Source organism: Bos grunniens, chromosome 18 (assembly GCF_055505025.1).
Source record: "Bos grunniens cultivar Pamir isolate PY7600 chromosome 18, Bosgru_T2T1.0, whole genome shotgun sequence".
NCBI classification, from domain to species: domain Eukaryota; kingdom Metazoa; phylum Chordata; class Mammalia; order Artiodactyla; family Bovidae; genus Bos; species Bos grunniens.
In genome coordinates this window covers 14948961-14965037 of record NC_141182.1, presented here as the reverse complement: position 1 = coordinate 14965037, position 16077 = coordinate 14948961, and the positions used below count along the sequence as shown (strand labels likewise).

The 16077-nt window shown below is 45.5% G+C and overlaps 1 pseudogene; it reads left to right on the top strand.

The window, feature by feature from the left end:
• Positions 1-15487: 15487 nt before the first annotated feature.
• Positions 15488-15641, top strand: LOC147353131 (U1 spliceosomal RNA; annotated as a pseudogene).
• Positions 15642-16077: the final 436 nt, after the last annotated feature.

The following is a 16077-nucleotide window of genomic DNA, read 5'->3' as shown; positions in this document are numbered from 1 at the left end:
AGAAATAAGGGGAAAAATTAATTTGTCCAAAATCACAGACAAGAGCTGGGTTATGAACAAAGCTCTGACCCCACAGATTACACCTTTAATCCTTGTGTTTCACTCCCTGTCACATGCTCTTCCTTTCTCTATGATGAATCCAGCACTTCTGGCTTCAAGTTTGTTAATTAAGCAAAGATGATGGAGAGTAGGTGCTGAGGAATTATGGCAAACAAGATATCTGTGACTCTGTATTTGCATTGTGTTTGACATCTTGGGGGGGAGGGAGAGAGAGATCTCAAGGAAGAAATATGAAGAGACCAAGAGGCAGGGCTAAACCCTGAAGAGCTCTGCTACGTAAAGCTGGGTGGAGAAGATGGCGCACCTGGAAGGCAGAGATTGAGAGACCATAGGAAACCCAGGAAAGCATTCAGTCATGAAGGCCTGGACAGAGAGCTTTTTAAGAAAAATGGCAGATGCTTCTAAAAGGCCAGGTGAAGTGGGAATTAAAATGTAGTCAGTGGATCGAGGAACACTGGAGCCCCTAGTGCCTTTGGTAAGAGCTCATTTGATGGGGTTGTGATGGTGAGGCCAGCTTGGGGTGGACTGAAGAGGAAACGGGGGTGAGAGGAAATGGCAACACCTCATGTAGACAACTCAGGTGCTTTTGAAGACTGACTTTGAAAAGAGAAGAAACAGGACAGGTTTTGAGGCAATGTGCGGTATACTGTGTTTTCTTTTTTTAAAGAGGATAGAGACTAGAGCATTTGTTTAAACTCTCAACTGAAGAAAAATGCACAACTTAAAAGCTGCAAGCTAAGTTTTATTCAGGGACCTTACTGAAGATTATGCTCAGGAGACAGCTTCTCAGCTGTGATAACTCTTCCAAAGAGACAAGGGATGAACCAGAATGTATCAGAGTTTTTTGCCAGGAAAACATCCTTGTAGTCAGATATCAAAAGATTACTACTAATCACAAAACCAGACATCTTAAGTTAATTATTTTAGTGCTTTTGTAGGTATGGGAAGATGCAAGAATCTGAGGTCATTGAAATTATTCCTTAGATGTGCATTTGAACTATCTAGGTTCAGTACCCAAAGCACATAAAGCTTCCTATTTTTCTCTATCCTGAATTCCACTCATGGTGCATCCTGGGAACGGAGTTGGGAAGCAGCCATAGTAGCTAATGGCTTGATTCTTGTTTACTGGAATGGTAGGAAACATTCCTGTCCTCTATACCAAGGTGGGGATGATGGAGATACAGGGCGGGAAGAGAACAATGGTGTCGACGGGTCGGTTAGAGGGATAAAAGGCTTGAGGCTCGTAGCACAAACAGAGGAGTGGGCCTTTCCTGTATATCAGGAAGGACTTTGTCCTCAACTGTAAGAGAGCAGAAAGAGGAGAGGCACTGCCGGAGGAAGGTTCATGGATTTGGTAGATGGAAGATGAGAACATTTCAATCTGACACCTTCTATTTTTCTGAGAATTACATATTTCTCTAGAGATCAGTGTTATTTTTCTTGGACCTACATGTCTGGAAGGATTGAGTTAAGCTTGCATAGGGGAAGAAGGGGAGACACTGAGCTGAGCTGAACACATGCAAATTGTCAACTACTCCTTTTTTTCTCGGCTTTTATCCTTTGTTGGAAATAATCCTTCTTATGCGTTTGGCAGACAAAATAAACTGTTCTTGAAAAAGAAATAAGCATGATGTTCAAAGCATGGTATGCTCATATCATCGAGCTGAGTAGGATGACAGCACTTGGAATGCTTAAATTATTTATCAGAAGAAGTGAATCAGGTGTTTAAGATCCAAAGCCTTAGCCAAAAATTTCTTATTTGAGTCAAATTTGCAAAAAATTTTTAAAGGAATTCATCTGTAGCAAGTATAAAACCTTATACCCAAGCTAAGCATACACAGTCTGCATTGGACCATATAAATATGCTGCTCACAACTCAATCTGTCTGCCACAGAGATCAACTCATTGGCAGCTGAAAATGAAATATCCTTGCTGAATTCAAAAGTGACTTCTACTAATATTAACTCCTTGGAGAATCAAACACTGAAGGCTAGTTCCTTATATTTTTCAGATCACCTAAACTGAACCCCAATTCTTTAGATGTAAAAATAGAAAAAAGCCAAAATGAGTTTTATGTTCTCGCTCATTATTGTTTCTCAATTTTAATGTAAGAAGTGTAAGGCACAAAGAATAAAGCTCCCAGGAATTAAAGGGACAGGGGCTTTAGCCATGTGAATCATTGAGTCTGGAGGTTGAAAAGGACCTCAGAGGTCCTTGATGGAACCTTTTCATAATGCAAGAATCCCCTCTTCATCAACCTCAACATAAGACCTGTCAGCATTGGTCTTACAGTGAGACCAACGTAAGAGACCTTATGTGAGACCTGAGGTGCACTCACACTGCTGTGATCCATTTGTCTTCATATGAAGTGATTTCAGTTTTCCTATAACTCACTAATCCTGTGCTGCTAAGTTCTACAGAGCAAGTCAAATCCCCTTTAGAGATATCTTGGCCTTCCTGCAGTACAACAGAGCACTTAGGAGCATGGGGCTATGAGTCATTCAAATGTGAGTTTGAGTTACATCCCAACCTTTCCTGGTGGTGTGATTTTAGGCAAGTTATTTCTTCTCTCAGAGTATCAGTTTCACATTCATAAAATGACATGAGTCTACTACTATTACCAAATGCAAATTCATGGGCCCAATGCACAGTGAGGCCAAACAAACCAAAATGTTGGAGTCTGGAGGAGAGAAAGGTTTTCAGAGGGTTATACAAGGAGAACTGTGGGTTCATGCCCACCACCACCCCAAACTCCTCAGAGGCTTTCAAGAAAATATTTTTAAAGGCTAGGTGAGGGGGGCGGTTACAGGGTAAGTATTCAACTCATGCACAGTTCCCGGAGTGGTTGATGGTGAGGTAACAAAGTGGTGTCACAGGGTTTACCATTATCAATCTTTAGGCTCCAGGAAGTTTGGAGGTTATGGGCATCAAGTAGTTAACATTTCCCATTTGGTGCGTGTGGGGGTTGACATCTGTAAAAGATCTCAGGAAATGTGCATCAAATACTGTTATCTGCGTACTTCAGAGAGAAGCTAAAGCAGAGAATATGGGGAAAGGATCTGCCCCGGGAAGGCCCCATAAGGTCATGCTGGATATCAGTTTCTGCCTTCCTAGGGCTGTTGGCCTCAAGTTTGTAATGAACATGGTCATAATACAATGCTCTGATCAGGGCTTCCACATCTTTTAGTAAATTCACCATTTCCCTGTTGAATGACCTTGGGAAAGCTATGTCATCCCTTGGTGCCTCTGCTTTCTTATGCATAAAATACTCACTTCATAGGATTGTTCTGAGGTTAAATGTAAACGGCTTAGAGCCATTTCCAGCACTGCTGCAGAAACCAGTACTCGAGAAACCAAGCACCATACTCGGAGAGTTGGAGAACTCAGGTTTATTATGCTGGTGGGCCCAGAGGAGTTTCCAATCCTTAACCATACCTCATCTCCTGGCTGATAGGGATGAACCTAATTGCCCAAAGGAATAGGTGTCCTTTCTAAGGTTTCTCAGGTGATATGGTGGAGGACTTTTCCCAGGGCCTGGAGGTGTTGGGACATCTCCAATTCAGCTAGTTTTGGGGGGTTTCCATTGAGTTTTCCTATCACTGGGGCTGTTCTCCCATATAAGATCTCAAAGAGAGAATAGCCGTAGGACCTCAGGGTGCATCAGGCTCAGAGTAAGACTAGGGGTAACATGTAGATCCAAGATAACTGGGTCTCCTGACAGAGTTTAGCTAATGTAGTCTTGACAGTCCGATTCATGCATTCAACTTTCCCTGAGCTCTGTGGCCTGTAAAGTAGTGTGAAGCTTCCACTTGATTCCCAGTGTCCTGGATAAAGTTTGGATTATCTCAGACACAAAAGCTAGCCCATTGTCAGACCCTATGGAAAGAGGCAGCCCATATCTCGGGATTATGTCTCTTAGTAAGGCCTTGGCCACTTCTTGTGCCCATTCAGTGCATGTGGGGGAGGCTTCAGTCCATTCCGAGTAGGTGCAGACTACCACAAGTAAATACTTATAGCCCCTATAGGGCTTGACTTCAGTAAAGTCCACTTCTTGATCTTCAAAGGGCAGTGTCCCAACTGCCTGCACCCCTGGGTTGGGTCTTGGTCCTTGGCTGGTGGTGTTTTGCACACAAGTCACACATCTAGCCCTGATCTGGGCACATAGGGAGCTTAGGAATGAAATAGTAGTGGCTAGTAAACTCTCCAGCACAGTTTTTCCTAAATGAGTTGTCTCATGATGTTGTTTTACCAGCTGGACTGTTATATTGCTGGGGACAAAGAGTCTTTGGTCTGTGAGCTTCCTCCAGCCCTCTTTTTCTTTTATTCTTCCCTCATTTACAGCCCATTGATCTTCTTCCTTGGTGTATCTCAGGGACAGAGGCAATTGTGGTGTCAAGAGGACCTTAAAGATTGCCTCGGGGCCCACTGTGGGGCTCGGTTGAGTTGCCACCTCCTTGGCTGCCTGGTCAGACAACTAATTTTCTTTGCTGATTGGATCAGTTCCTCGCTGATGGTCTTTACAATGGATGACTGCCACTTGGGAAGGCTTCCAGGCTGCTCCTAACAGCTGAAGAATTTCTTTTTTGTTTTTAATCTCCTTTCCTCCTGCTGTCAACGGTCCCCTTTCTTTATAAATGGCTCCATGCATATGTGAAGTAGCAAAGGCATACCTTGAATCAGTATAGATGTTGACTCGCTTCCCTTCGGTGTGCCTTAGCGCCTGGGCGAGTGCCCACAGCTCAGCCTGCTGTGCTGTCCACCCTTGTGGCCAGGCCTAAGCCTTCACTCTCTCGTCCGTTGTTGCTATGGCAGAGCCTGCTTTGCACTGCCCATCTGGGAGGAAACTGCTTCCGTCAGTGAACAGTCCCAGTTCCGGGTTCTGAAGGGGAATGTCTGCCAGGTCCGGCCTGCTCAAGTAAATCTCATCTATGACCTCCTTCAGTTATGATCGGGGGTTCCCGCTTCCGTAGGTAAAAAGGTGGTGGGGTTCAGTGTCCGCACAGTCTCAAGCTGGACCTGTGGGTTTCCCAAAGCAGTCCTTGATGGTGAGTCATCCTGGAGCTGGTCAGCCACTTATGTCCCTGGCTGTTCATCAGGGCAGTAACAGCATGGGGAACCTTTACATCTATATTTTGCCCTCGAGAAAGCTTATCTGCTTCTCTGACCAAAGCCACAGTGGCAGCTAAGCCCGGAGGCCTGGCGGCCATCCCGTGGCCACTGGATCAGTCATTTGGACAGGTATGTGACTGGGTACCGCCATGGCCCAGTTGTTTGCGTGAGGACCCCCAGTGTGGTGTGACTTTTCTCACCTACAAAGAGGTTGAAGTCCTGTGTCACATCCGGCAGCCCTAATGCTGGAGCGCGGGTCAAGAGTCTCTTTATCTCTTCGAAGGCTTTTTCCCCAGTCAGGTTCCCACTCCAGGGGGTCCTTACCAGACCCTGCTGTGGCTTTAAACAAAGGCTTGGCAATCAGAGAAACCTGGTATCCAGATTCGGCAGAATCTAGCAGCCCCAAGGAACTCATGGACTTCTTTCTTGGTGTTCGGCTGAGGTACTGAACAGAGGCTTGCTTCCTCTCATGTCTGAGTGCCCGATGCCCTTTTAAGATGACAAACCCCAGGTACTTGACCTCGTGTCTGCAGATCTGAGCCTTTTTCCATGACACCTTGTACCCTGTGATGGACAGTAGAGCCAACAAGGCTTTGGTGCCTCTCCAGCAGTCCCCTTGGGTGGGGCTGGCTAGCAACAGGTCATCCATGTACTGGGGTAGGGTGCAGTTTAAAGTTTCTCCAGGAAAGGCAGCAGAGTCCACGGCCAGGGCTTCACCAAACAGGGTAGTGAGTTCCTGAAGCCTTGTGGCAGTCGAGTCCAAGCCAGCTGTGTCTTTCTCCCAGAGTGTGGGTCTTCCCATTCAAAGGCAAACAATGGCTGGTTGGCTGGTGACAGCCAGAGGCAGAAGAATGTGACTTTGAGATCGAGGCATGTGAACCAGCTTGCCTGAGCCGGTAAGAGACTAAGGAGAGTGTAGGGATTTGGGACCACTGGATGGATGGTGATCACTGCACTGTTGACCGCGTGGAGGTCCTGGACGGGGTGGTAGTTGTTCCCTCCAGACTTTTTGACAGGTAAGAGTGGATGTTCCAGGGAGACTGACATTCGATTAGGATCTCGGCAACTCGTAGACGCTGGATGTTGTCCCGAATTCCTAGGCATGCCTCCCATGGTACTGGATATTTGTTTTTGTCTAACAGGAGTGGCTCGTGGCCTCAGGTCCACTACAATGGGGGCATGGTTTTTGGCCAAACTTGGGGGCCTCTTCTCTGTCCAGACAGACATCAGGGAATTCTTTTAGCAGGCTGGGGGGATTTATTTGTTCCCTCCCTGAGGAATAGAGACACCATTCATCTTCCCTCGGCATGGTCACAGCCATCCTCAGAGCTGATTGGCTCCCCAAGGGGAGGCTCACAGGCTTTCTGGGGGCAAAGGTGATCTGTGCCCCCAGTTTTGTCAGTAAGTCTCTACCCAGCAGGGGAATGGGGCATCTGGTAAGTACAGAAATTCATGTGTCACCAGATGGCCCCATAGCTGACATGAACAGGCCTTGCAAAATGAGCGGGCTGCCATGTCCCCTGTGACCCCAACTATAGGTGCTGTTCAGCCTGTGAGGGGAGCCACAGGTGTGGTTACCACGGAGTGTTCAGCTCCAACATCCACTACAAAAGTCATTGATTGGCTCCCTACTTTCATCGTGACCGCGGGCTCCCATGGGCCCAGGATCAGGGAGCCCAGTCTTCCCTAGTCCGTCTGCTCCAGCCAGGCTGATAAGGTTTTGGACAGCCTGCTCAGGCTGGTACCTTTCTGTGTTGGGTTGACTGAACTTCTTCGACCCTTTAGATGTCCCTCTGTGATGGGGGCATTCATTCCTCCAGTGTCCGATCTCTTTGCAATGGGCGCACTGGGCCTAGTGGTGGTCTCTTCTTAGCTTTCCCCTTTGCACGAGGGAACAGTCTGTCCCACTGGATCTGAGCTCCTCAATGCTGCTGCTAGCCGGGCTGCTTTCGGTGTCACTTTTTCTGAGCGGTTGGGCCACAAATTACCCTACTCTGTCCCTGTCTGTTCGTGCAAAATCTTGCCCATGGGGGCAGGGTCTGTGCTATTAGAAGCCAGGAATCTATGTATGGAAACTGACCTGGATGTCCTGGAGTCCCACTGACTACCTGGTGTACTGCTTGGACAGTGGGCAGGTCGAGAGTGCCCTCTGGCGGTCATCCAACATCAAAGGATAGCGAATCGAGCTCACGTAATTTATGAAGCTTCCTGGGGGTCATCTTGACTCCTACAAAGCCCTTCTTAAAGTTCCTTATCATGCAATCTAAAACTGTTGGCTTACAGGAATTTCCCCCCATGTTGACAAATGTTATCTACCTGGCAGGGTTTTGAGGAGGCCTCTTAGATGTCGGCTCAAGGAGTCAGTTGACAGAATAACCAGTAACCAAAAATTTCTCTGATTCAATGAACATGAGTTTGAGTAAACTCTGGGAGTTGGTGATGGACAGGGAGGCCTGGCATGCTGCAGTCCATGGGGTCACAAAGAGTCAAACACGACTGAGTGACTGGACTGAACTGAATAATTTCTCCCTTCCTGTGTATCCCGCCCTGAGTCAGTGGCACAGAGAAAAACAAGGGCGGGTGCCCCGTCAAAAGAGGAGACCATTCAGGTTCCTGCTTAGCTGCATTCCCAGGGGAAACTTAGCTGCCTCTTAGCATTGGCAGATCAGTATAAACCCCTGATCTGGATCTGTCTTGCGGGGAGGGACTGGGTCCCCCAGAGGCAGACACCGCCTTGAGCCGTATTACGTCACCACGGAACCACAAGCTAAGGCCCACTCCGACTCCGTAGCCACGAAGGCCATGAAGCCACACAATCGAGCCTGAAGTGCAAGCAAATCAGGCCGCACTCTCATTCACATTCATTTTTTGTCCACCTGGCCCCTCTCCTGAGGGAGATTTAAGATCCTCTTAGCATTGGCAGGTCGGTATAAACCCCGACCCAGACCAGCCCCTCAGGGAGGGATCAAACCCCCCCAGAGACCGGCACCACCCTTCAGCCTTATGAGGTCGTCACGGAACTGCAGGTTTTGGACCCTCTTAGGCTCCGAAGTCTGAGGACTGTGGAGCTCACTTTCACTTCTTCCAATCAGAAATCATGCATACACAATCCCTCAGAGGTTATCACAATACCTCCCTTTTCCCGAGTCCCCAGGGTTCCCTATCTGATGCTCCCTTCCTGGGAGCCCAAGGAGGTGATCAGTCTCCTCTTCTACCCACTGGGGTAGGTTTCTGCCTGGGGACCGGCCCTGGGGCCCTACCTTATCCTATGGCTGTTCCTGGTGAGTTGGTCCATCCCTCCAATGAGTCCAGCCAGGGCTCAGCCATCCGGAGAGTCAGAACGCCAGCTGGAAAGAGAACCGGAAGACCATCAGGTGGCGCCTCCTCGTTGGGCTCGGGGCTCCTCTGCTCCGACCTGGCCGAGCCACCAGTCCCGTGGCTCAGGGGGCCAGCGTGGTTGAATCTCACTGGGGCCTCCAGAAACGTTGCAGAAACCAGTACTCGAGAAACCAAGCACCACACTCAGAGAGTTGGAGAATTCAACTTACTATGCTGGCGGGCCCAGAGGAGTTAACGCTCCAAGCTCTGAGCCCCAAAGGGGTTACAGAGTTTTTATACATGCACAGGCATGATTAAGTGGGTTTGCGGGTTTGCAGGGGCTAGGGCAATTGCAAAAGTAGGACAAGGGTGAGTGAGATAAGCTCCAGTTTCTAGTATTCTGAGTCCCCACTTTCTGAGACCTACGTGATCTAGACTTTGCAAGGAGCAAGCTGAGTTACAGAGGCAGAAAGAGCAGGAGGTTATGTAAAAATTTTAATTTTTCCTCTTCATAATGACTAGAGAAATGCAAATCGAAAGTCCAATGAGGTAAGCACTCACATTCATCAGATTGGCCACCTCTAAACATCTTAAAGAATAAATGCTAGAGATGGTGTGGAGAGAAAGGAACCCTCCTGCACTGTTGTTCACAATGATACTTAGGAGAATGTGTGGAGGTCACTTAAAAATAACATACAAGTGTTGCTGGCCAAAATCTTGGCTTTCTCTGTCCACCAAAGCTGAATAAAAAAATATGGAGACAGAACTTGGAGGAAATAGAAAGGTGGCTTTAATCCTCAGCCGGTGGAGAAGGGAACACAGTAGGCTCAAGCTTCAAGAACCGCCCCTCCCAATAAGGAATCTAGGGGCCTACATAAGGCAAGGGCTCACAGTGAGGGATTGGTGAGGAGGAACAGATGTGTTAGAATCTTCTCAAAAACAGTCATAGGCTGGCATCAGTAACCCAGTGATTGAGTCTAGCAGTTCGGTGTCTCTGCAGCCTTCTTTCTGATGTGTGACCACAAGGGGAAGGGTGTTGTGAGGATAAGCAAAGGACCATAGGAGTGACGTGTAGCTCCTGCAGAGTTAGGGGGCAGAAAAGCAAACTAAGTTACAGACATGCACAGTTAGCAGTAACTAAAGTAAAAATACTTTGGCCACCTGATGAGAAGAACTGACTCATTGGAAAAGATCCTGATGCTGGGAAAGATTGAAGGCAGGAGGAGAAGGGAATGACAGAGGACGAGATGGTTGGATGGCATCACCAACGCGATGGACATGAGTTTGAGCAAGCTCGGGAGTTGATGATGGACAAGGAAGCCTGGTGTGCTGTAGTCCATGGGGTCACAAAGAGTTGGACATGACTGAGTGAACTGAATTGAAAGTAAAAAAGATAGGGATGCACAGGCCTGCTCACTGTTCTCTTTATCTTCTTTGTTCTCAGGAAAGAAAAGAAAAAAACTCACTCTTCTTTTTTCTTTCCTTTTCATGGCAACAAATTTCCCCATCATTTTATTTCCTCCATATCAGTGGAGAAAGGGAAATAGGTGTCATTCTTGTTCTTGTCTAGCTGAGGACAAAACCTCAGTTTTGCTCTGTTTGACAATCACCAGCTGTTCAGCCCAGGGGCCCATCTATCTTCTATTTCAAATTTTCCTTGAGAGGCATGAACCCCAAGAAATCTTCATTGGGGTGATGAGGGACAGAAGGTCAATCTTTCGTAACTTCTTGAATGCTGACATGGGACTCAGAGACCCTATCTAATCAGGGTCATGGAGCTCTTTCCCTGTTTTATTAAGGGGCCCCAGAGTGACTTTTGTGGTTATTGCCACGGGATCTGCTCAGAGGAGTGGCTGTAATCTCTTTGGGGGCGTGTGTTTTCTCTCCACATAATTATTATCTTGATGTAAATCTGTTGTTATCAGGAGGAGACAAGTCTTAACAGGTACTTTAAGAACACAGAGGCCATAGATCAGTAAAAGAGTTATTGTAACTAGGGGTCAAAGGAGGAGTAAGAACCAAGATATGTTTGATGACGATTTTGATTGTGGTCCGGATAGGGTCAGTGCTTGGGGCATCCTGTCCAAAAGGATGGAGCCATTCAGACTCAGAAATAGTTGGAGGAATAACAACCTGAACATTAATAGACAAATTAGAAAAAATGAAGCCTGAAATTGAACCTGAATCCTAATTTAGACTTAACACTTTCAGGGGACTTGTACAAGCTGCCCGGTAGCCAGTTGTCTAGGTTTATCTATGTAGATCTTAACCTTTAATCCTTTAATGTGGCTATTGGCCATTACACATTTTTTTTTCTTGTTAACATATGATCCAGAGCAATTTCCTTGTCTATACATATAACAGTTACAAGAGACCTTTAAAAAGTAAGATTGTAGTCAGCTGCTGCTACAGACTTGGTTTTCAGAATGGCTGACAGCATCCTAAGCCTGACACAGCTCAGAAAACTCAAGTTCTCAACAATACAAGGCCTTACCTGAAATCACACCATAGTGTCACCTAGTTATTTCCACAGCTACTCTATTTTGTCTTTAACTGTAAATTTTGTTCTTAATAGCCAAAGCGGCTGTCACTGTTGGTGATGTTAGTGTTTCTCTAGGTTTGAGAAGATACAAGAATCAGGGGTCATAAAAATCTCCTCCCCAAAGTGTCAACTATCTGAAGGCCTCTTTTGCAGCTTTTTTTTTTTTCCCCAGAGTGCTTCATTCCTAATTTCCACCCTGAACTCCTTTCAGGGAGTGTTGAAGGTCAGCAGCTTCATGGCCACGATTTAGTCTTTGTAGAGGTAGATGGCAGAGCCCCTTCAGGGTCATGAATCTGTCCACAGTTTGGGGACATTACATGATCATTTTTGTCACACACTTGGTAATGTAAGGGACAACACTTTTAAAATTTTTTAGATTATTTATTTTAATGGAGTATAACTACTTTACAATATTGAGGTGGTTTTTGCTATACAACGACATGAATCAGCCACTGGTGTACATGTGCCGCCCCCATTCTGAAGCCTCCTCCCGCCTCCCCCCCCACCCCATCCCTTTTTGGGGATGTTGTTCCAGAGCACCGACTTCGAGTGCCCTGCTTCATGCCTCGAACTTGCACTGGTCATCTGTTTTACATATGGTAATACACATGCTTCAATGCTATTCTCTCAAATCATCCCACCCTTGCCTTCTCCCACAATGTCCGAAAGTCTGTTTGTACATCTGTGTCTCTTGCTGCCTTGCATATAGGGTTGTTGTTACCATCTTTCTAAATTCCATACATATGCGTTAATATACTGCATTGGTGTTTTTCTGACTTACTTCACTCTGGCTCAGGACAACACCTTTGAAACAGGCAATATAGAAAACAATATAGCTAGCAATAATAATAAGGTCATCAGTAAGAACTAAAGTCAAGAACTTCCACTATGTATAGCCCAATATATACCTAAGTCATCTGACTTAGTTTGTTCCATACAAATCCTTACTTGGTAAGAAAACTATATACTGGCGTTGTCCATAAGGCACCCGGCCTAGTTTTCTAGTGTTATTAGACTGATTATTCTTAGTATGATTTGTTCCCAGTATAGAGGAGACTTTAAATAGGTGCAAAGCGTAGCTCCTGAAGAGTAAGAGGGCAGGAAAGCAAACTTAGTTACAGACATGCAGAGCTGCTGCAGGCTAAAAAAAATAGGAATATTCAGGTCTGCTCACTGTTCTCTTTATCTTCTTTGTTCTCAGGAAGGGGAAAGAGAAAAACTCATTACACTCTTTTTTCTTTTTACTGCAACAAATTCCTCTTTATTCCCTTTTCACTGCAACATGAGTACCTTAGGACCCAGCAGTCCCACAGCTGGGCATAAACCCAGAGAAAAAAATTTTTTTAAAGACATGGGAACTGCTGCAATCTTGGCCCAACAAGGTACAACAGTCAAGTCTGGGAAGCAAGCTAAATGTAGAAATTACAGCTGAATAGAAACAGAGGATGGGGCACATGTACACAATGCAATATTTCTCAATGATAGGGAGGTAGGAAATAAAAGCCACAGGAAATAAAATAGAGGTGATCATTCCGAGTGAAGGAAGGGAGACAGAGAGAGAAAAGTATCATGCGATATGACCTCTAGGTGTAACCTAAAAATGGATACAAATGAAGTTCTTTCCTAAAGAGACACAGCCTCACAGATTTAGAAAAGAAACTTCTGGTCACCAAGAAAATCAAGATGTGGTATATTGAAAAGAAAAAACAAAAAACCCCACAAGATTGTAATTCACTTCTGTTCAAATTGTAGGGTAAAAACAGAAAAATATGTTGATTCTATTCCCCTCAGGCCATAGTGACCTGAGCTGATGTCACATCCCTGGAGCCTGATTGGCTTGGGTACCAAGGCTGGAGTGTCCTGGGGCTGAGGGACCTGGGAGCATGTAGCAGGCAGTGTATCTCCACAACCAACCTGGAGTGCCTGTTGCCCTCTGCAGAGCCCCCAACCTTCAGAAACAAGTGGGAGAAATTAAGAGTTCGGAATTAACATATACACAGTAATATATATCAAATAGATGATAAAAAATGACTGCTGAACAGCATAGGAACACTGACGAGCACACTGTAATCACCTATACGCGAAAACGAACCCAAAGAGAATACACATCTATGCGTAATTGGATCATGTATGTGTACAACCGAAACAAACACATCAGAAATCAACAATATTCCAACACAAAATAGCAAGGAAATTACAGGGGAAAAGGAGTGGGGCATGAAGAAGTGCTGCTCCCTTGGGGCCTTTCAAGTTAACAACACCATGAAAAGCAGTGTGTGTGTGTGTGTGTGTGTGTGACTCAGTCGTGTCTGCCTCTTTGTGACCCCACAAACTGTAGCCTGCCAGGCTTCTCTGTCCATGGAATTCTCCAGGCAAGAATACTGGAGTGGATTGCCATTCCCTTCCCCAGAGGATCTTCCCGACCCAGGGATTGAACCCTGGTCTCCTGCATCACAGGCAGATTCTTTATCACTTGAGCTACAGGGAAGTCCTAAAAGCAGTGCTCTGGGTATTTAATAGGCACAAGGATCAAGGGGCTGAGGGTAAAAAATACCTTCAAGAAATGTCTTCGGTGTCACTGAAAAAAAAAAATCTAAACAAGGCAGGTGTTCAAGTGGTCAATTTCAAGAGGTAAGTTTAACTCACACCCTTTTAAAAAAATCACACAAAAAGATGACCACATCACCAAATATTAGACTCATGCAAATCAAAACTACAATGAGGCATTTCCTCACGTGGTTAACAAAGACTGTTGTCCAAAAGTTGACAGACAATAAATGCTGGAGAAAGTGTGGGAAAAAGGGAACCCCCCACACTGTTAGTGAAAAGGTGAATTAGTAGCAGCCACTATGAAGAACCGTGTGCAGGTTTTTTAAGAAATGTATGAGAATGAAATTAGAATACTCCCTAACAGAATACACAAAAATAAACTCCAAATAGATTAAAGACATAAATAAAAGGACAGACAATATGAAACTCTCAAGGGAAAAAGCAGAACACACTTTGACATAAAATCCGGCAAGTTTTTCTTTGACCTACCTCTTAGAATCATGAAAAATAAATAAATGAAAAACATTTTAAAAAATAAATGGGACCTCAGTCACTCAGTCAGTTCAGTCGCTCAGTCCTGTCTGACTCTGCGACCTCAGGAATCACAGCACGCCAGGCCTCCCTGTGCATCACCAACTCCCAGAGTTCACCCAAACTCATGTGCATTGAGTCGGTAATGCCATCCAGCCATCTCATCCTCTGTTGTCCCCTTCTCCTCCTGCCCCCAATCTCTCCCAGCATCAGAGTCTTTTCCAATGAGTCAACTCTTCACATGAGGTGGCCAAAGTATTGGAGTTTCAGCCTCAGCATCAGTCCTTCCAATGAACACCCAGGACTAATCTCCTTTAGGATGGACTGGTTGGACCTCCTTGCAGTCCAAGGGACTCTCAGGAATCTTCTCCAACACCACAGTTCAAAAGCATCAATTCTTCGGTGCTCAGCTTTCTTCACAGTCCAACTCTCACATCCATACCTGACCACAGGAAAAACCATAGCCTTGACTAGATGGACCTTTGTTGGCAAAGTAATGTCTCTGCTTTTTAAAATGCTATCTAGGTTGGACATAACTTTCCTTCCAAGGAGTAAGCGTCATTTAATTTCATGGATGCAATCACCATCTGCAGTGATTTTGGAGCCCCCAAAAATAAAGTCTGACACTGTTTCCACTGTTTCCCTAATTCCCCTTAAAAGCACTGGCACAGCAGAGGAAACCATAAATACAACAAAAAGACAAGCCCCATAATGAAACTAATATGTGCAAACAGAGACACCCATGAGGAATTTCTCTCCAAAACATACGAACAGCTTATGCACCTTGATATCAAAGAAACAACCCAGTCAAATAGGGGCACAAGATTTAAGTGGACCTTTCCCCAAAGAAGACATAGAGATGGCCAAGAAGCACATGAAAAGACGCTCAGCATCTGTAAGTGTTGGAGAACTGTGAATCAGAAGTGCCATCACCTCACACACGCCAGAATGGTCAGCACAGAAAATCTATGACAATACATGCTGGAGAGGGAATGGAGGAAAAAGAACCCTCCTCCTTGTTGGTGGGAATGAAAGTCATCAAATCCACGAAGGAGAACAAGACAAAGGGTCATTAAAAACTAAAGAGCAAAGTAGCATAGGACCCAGCAATCCCAGTCCTGGGCACACATCCAGAGAAAACCATAATTTTAAAGACAGGGGCACCCAATGTTCGTGGCAGCACTGTGTACAATAGCCAATACATGGATGAAGCCTAAGTGGGTAAGGACAGATGGATGGGTAAACCAGATGGGGTACACGCACAGAGCAGTTATCGCTCAGCCATAAAAGGGTGACATCACGCCACATCCAGCAACAGGAAAGAAGTAGAGACGATCACACTAAATGAAGTAAGTAAGACAAAGGAAGACAAGTATCATACTTACCTGGCAGGGGAGATACCATGATCACGAAGGTGGTTTTCCCAGGGCGAGGCTTATCCATTGCACTCCGGATGTGCTGACCCCTGTGATTTCCCCAAATGTGGGAAACTCGACTGCATAATTTGTGGTAGTGGGGGACTGCGCCCCTGATCAACGTAAAAAAAAAAAAAAAAGGAAGACAAGTATCATATGATATTTCTTGGAGGTGGATTCTAAAAATGGATACAAATGAACTTCTTTACCAAAAAGAAATGGCCTTACAACATAGCAAAGCACCTTATGGTTACCAAAAGGGAAAGGTGGTGGGCAAAGGAAATGAGAAGGTGGAGATGAACATACACACACGACTCTGTGAAATGATCAACAAGAACCCACTATAGGACGAGGACCCCTAATCAACACTGCATAATAAACTACATGGGAAGAGAACCCAAAAAAGAACATGTACTATGCATCACTAGAACATTTATGCATCACTATGCATGAGTGAGTCGTGTTGCGGTACACCAGAAACAAATAAACCCTACAACATTGTAAGTCACCTCTGCTGCTGCTGCTGCTAAGTCGCTTTGTCGTGTCCGACTC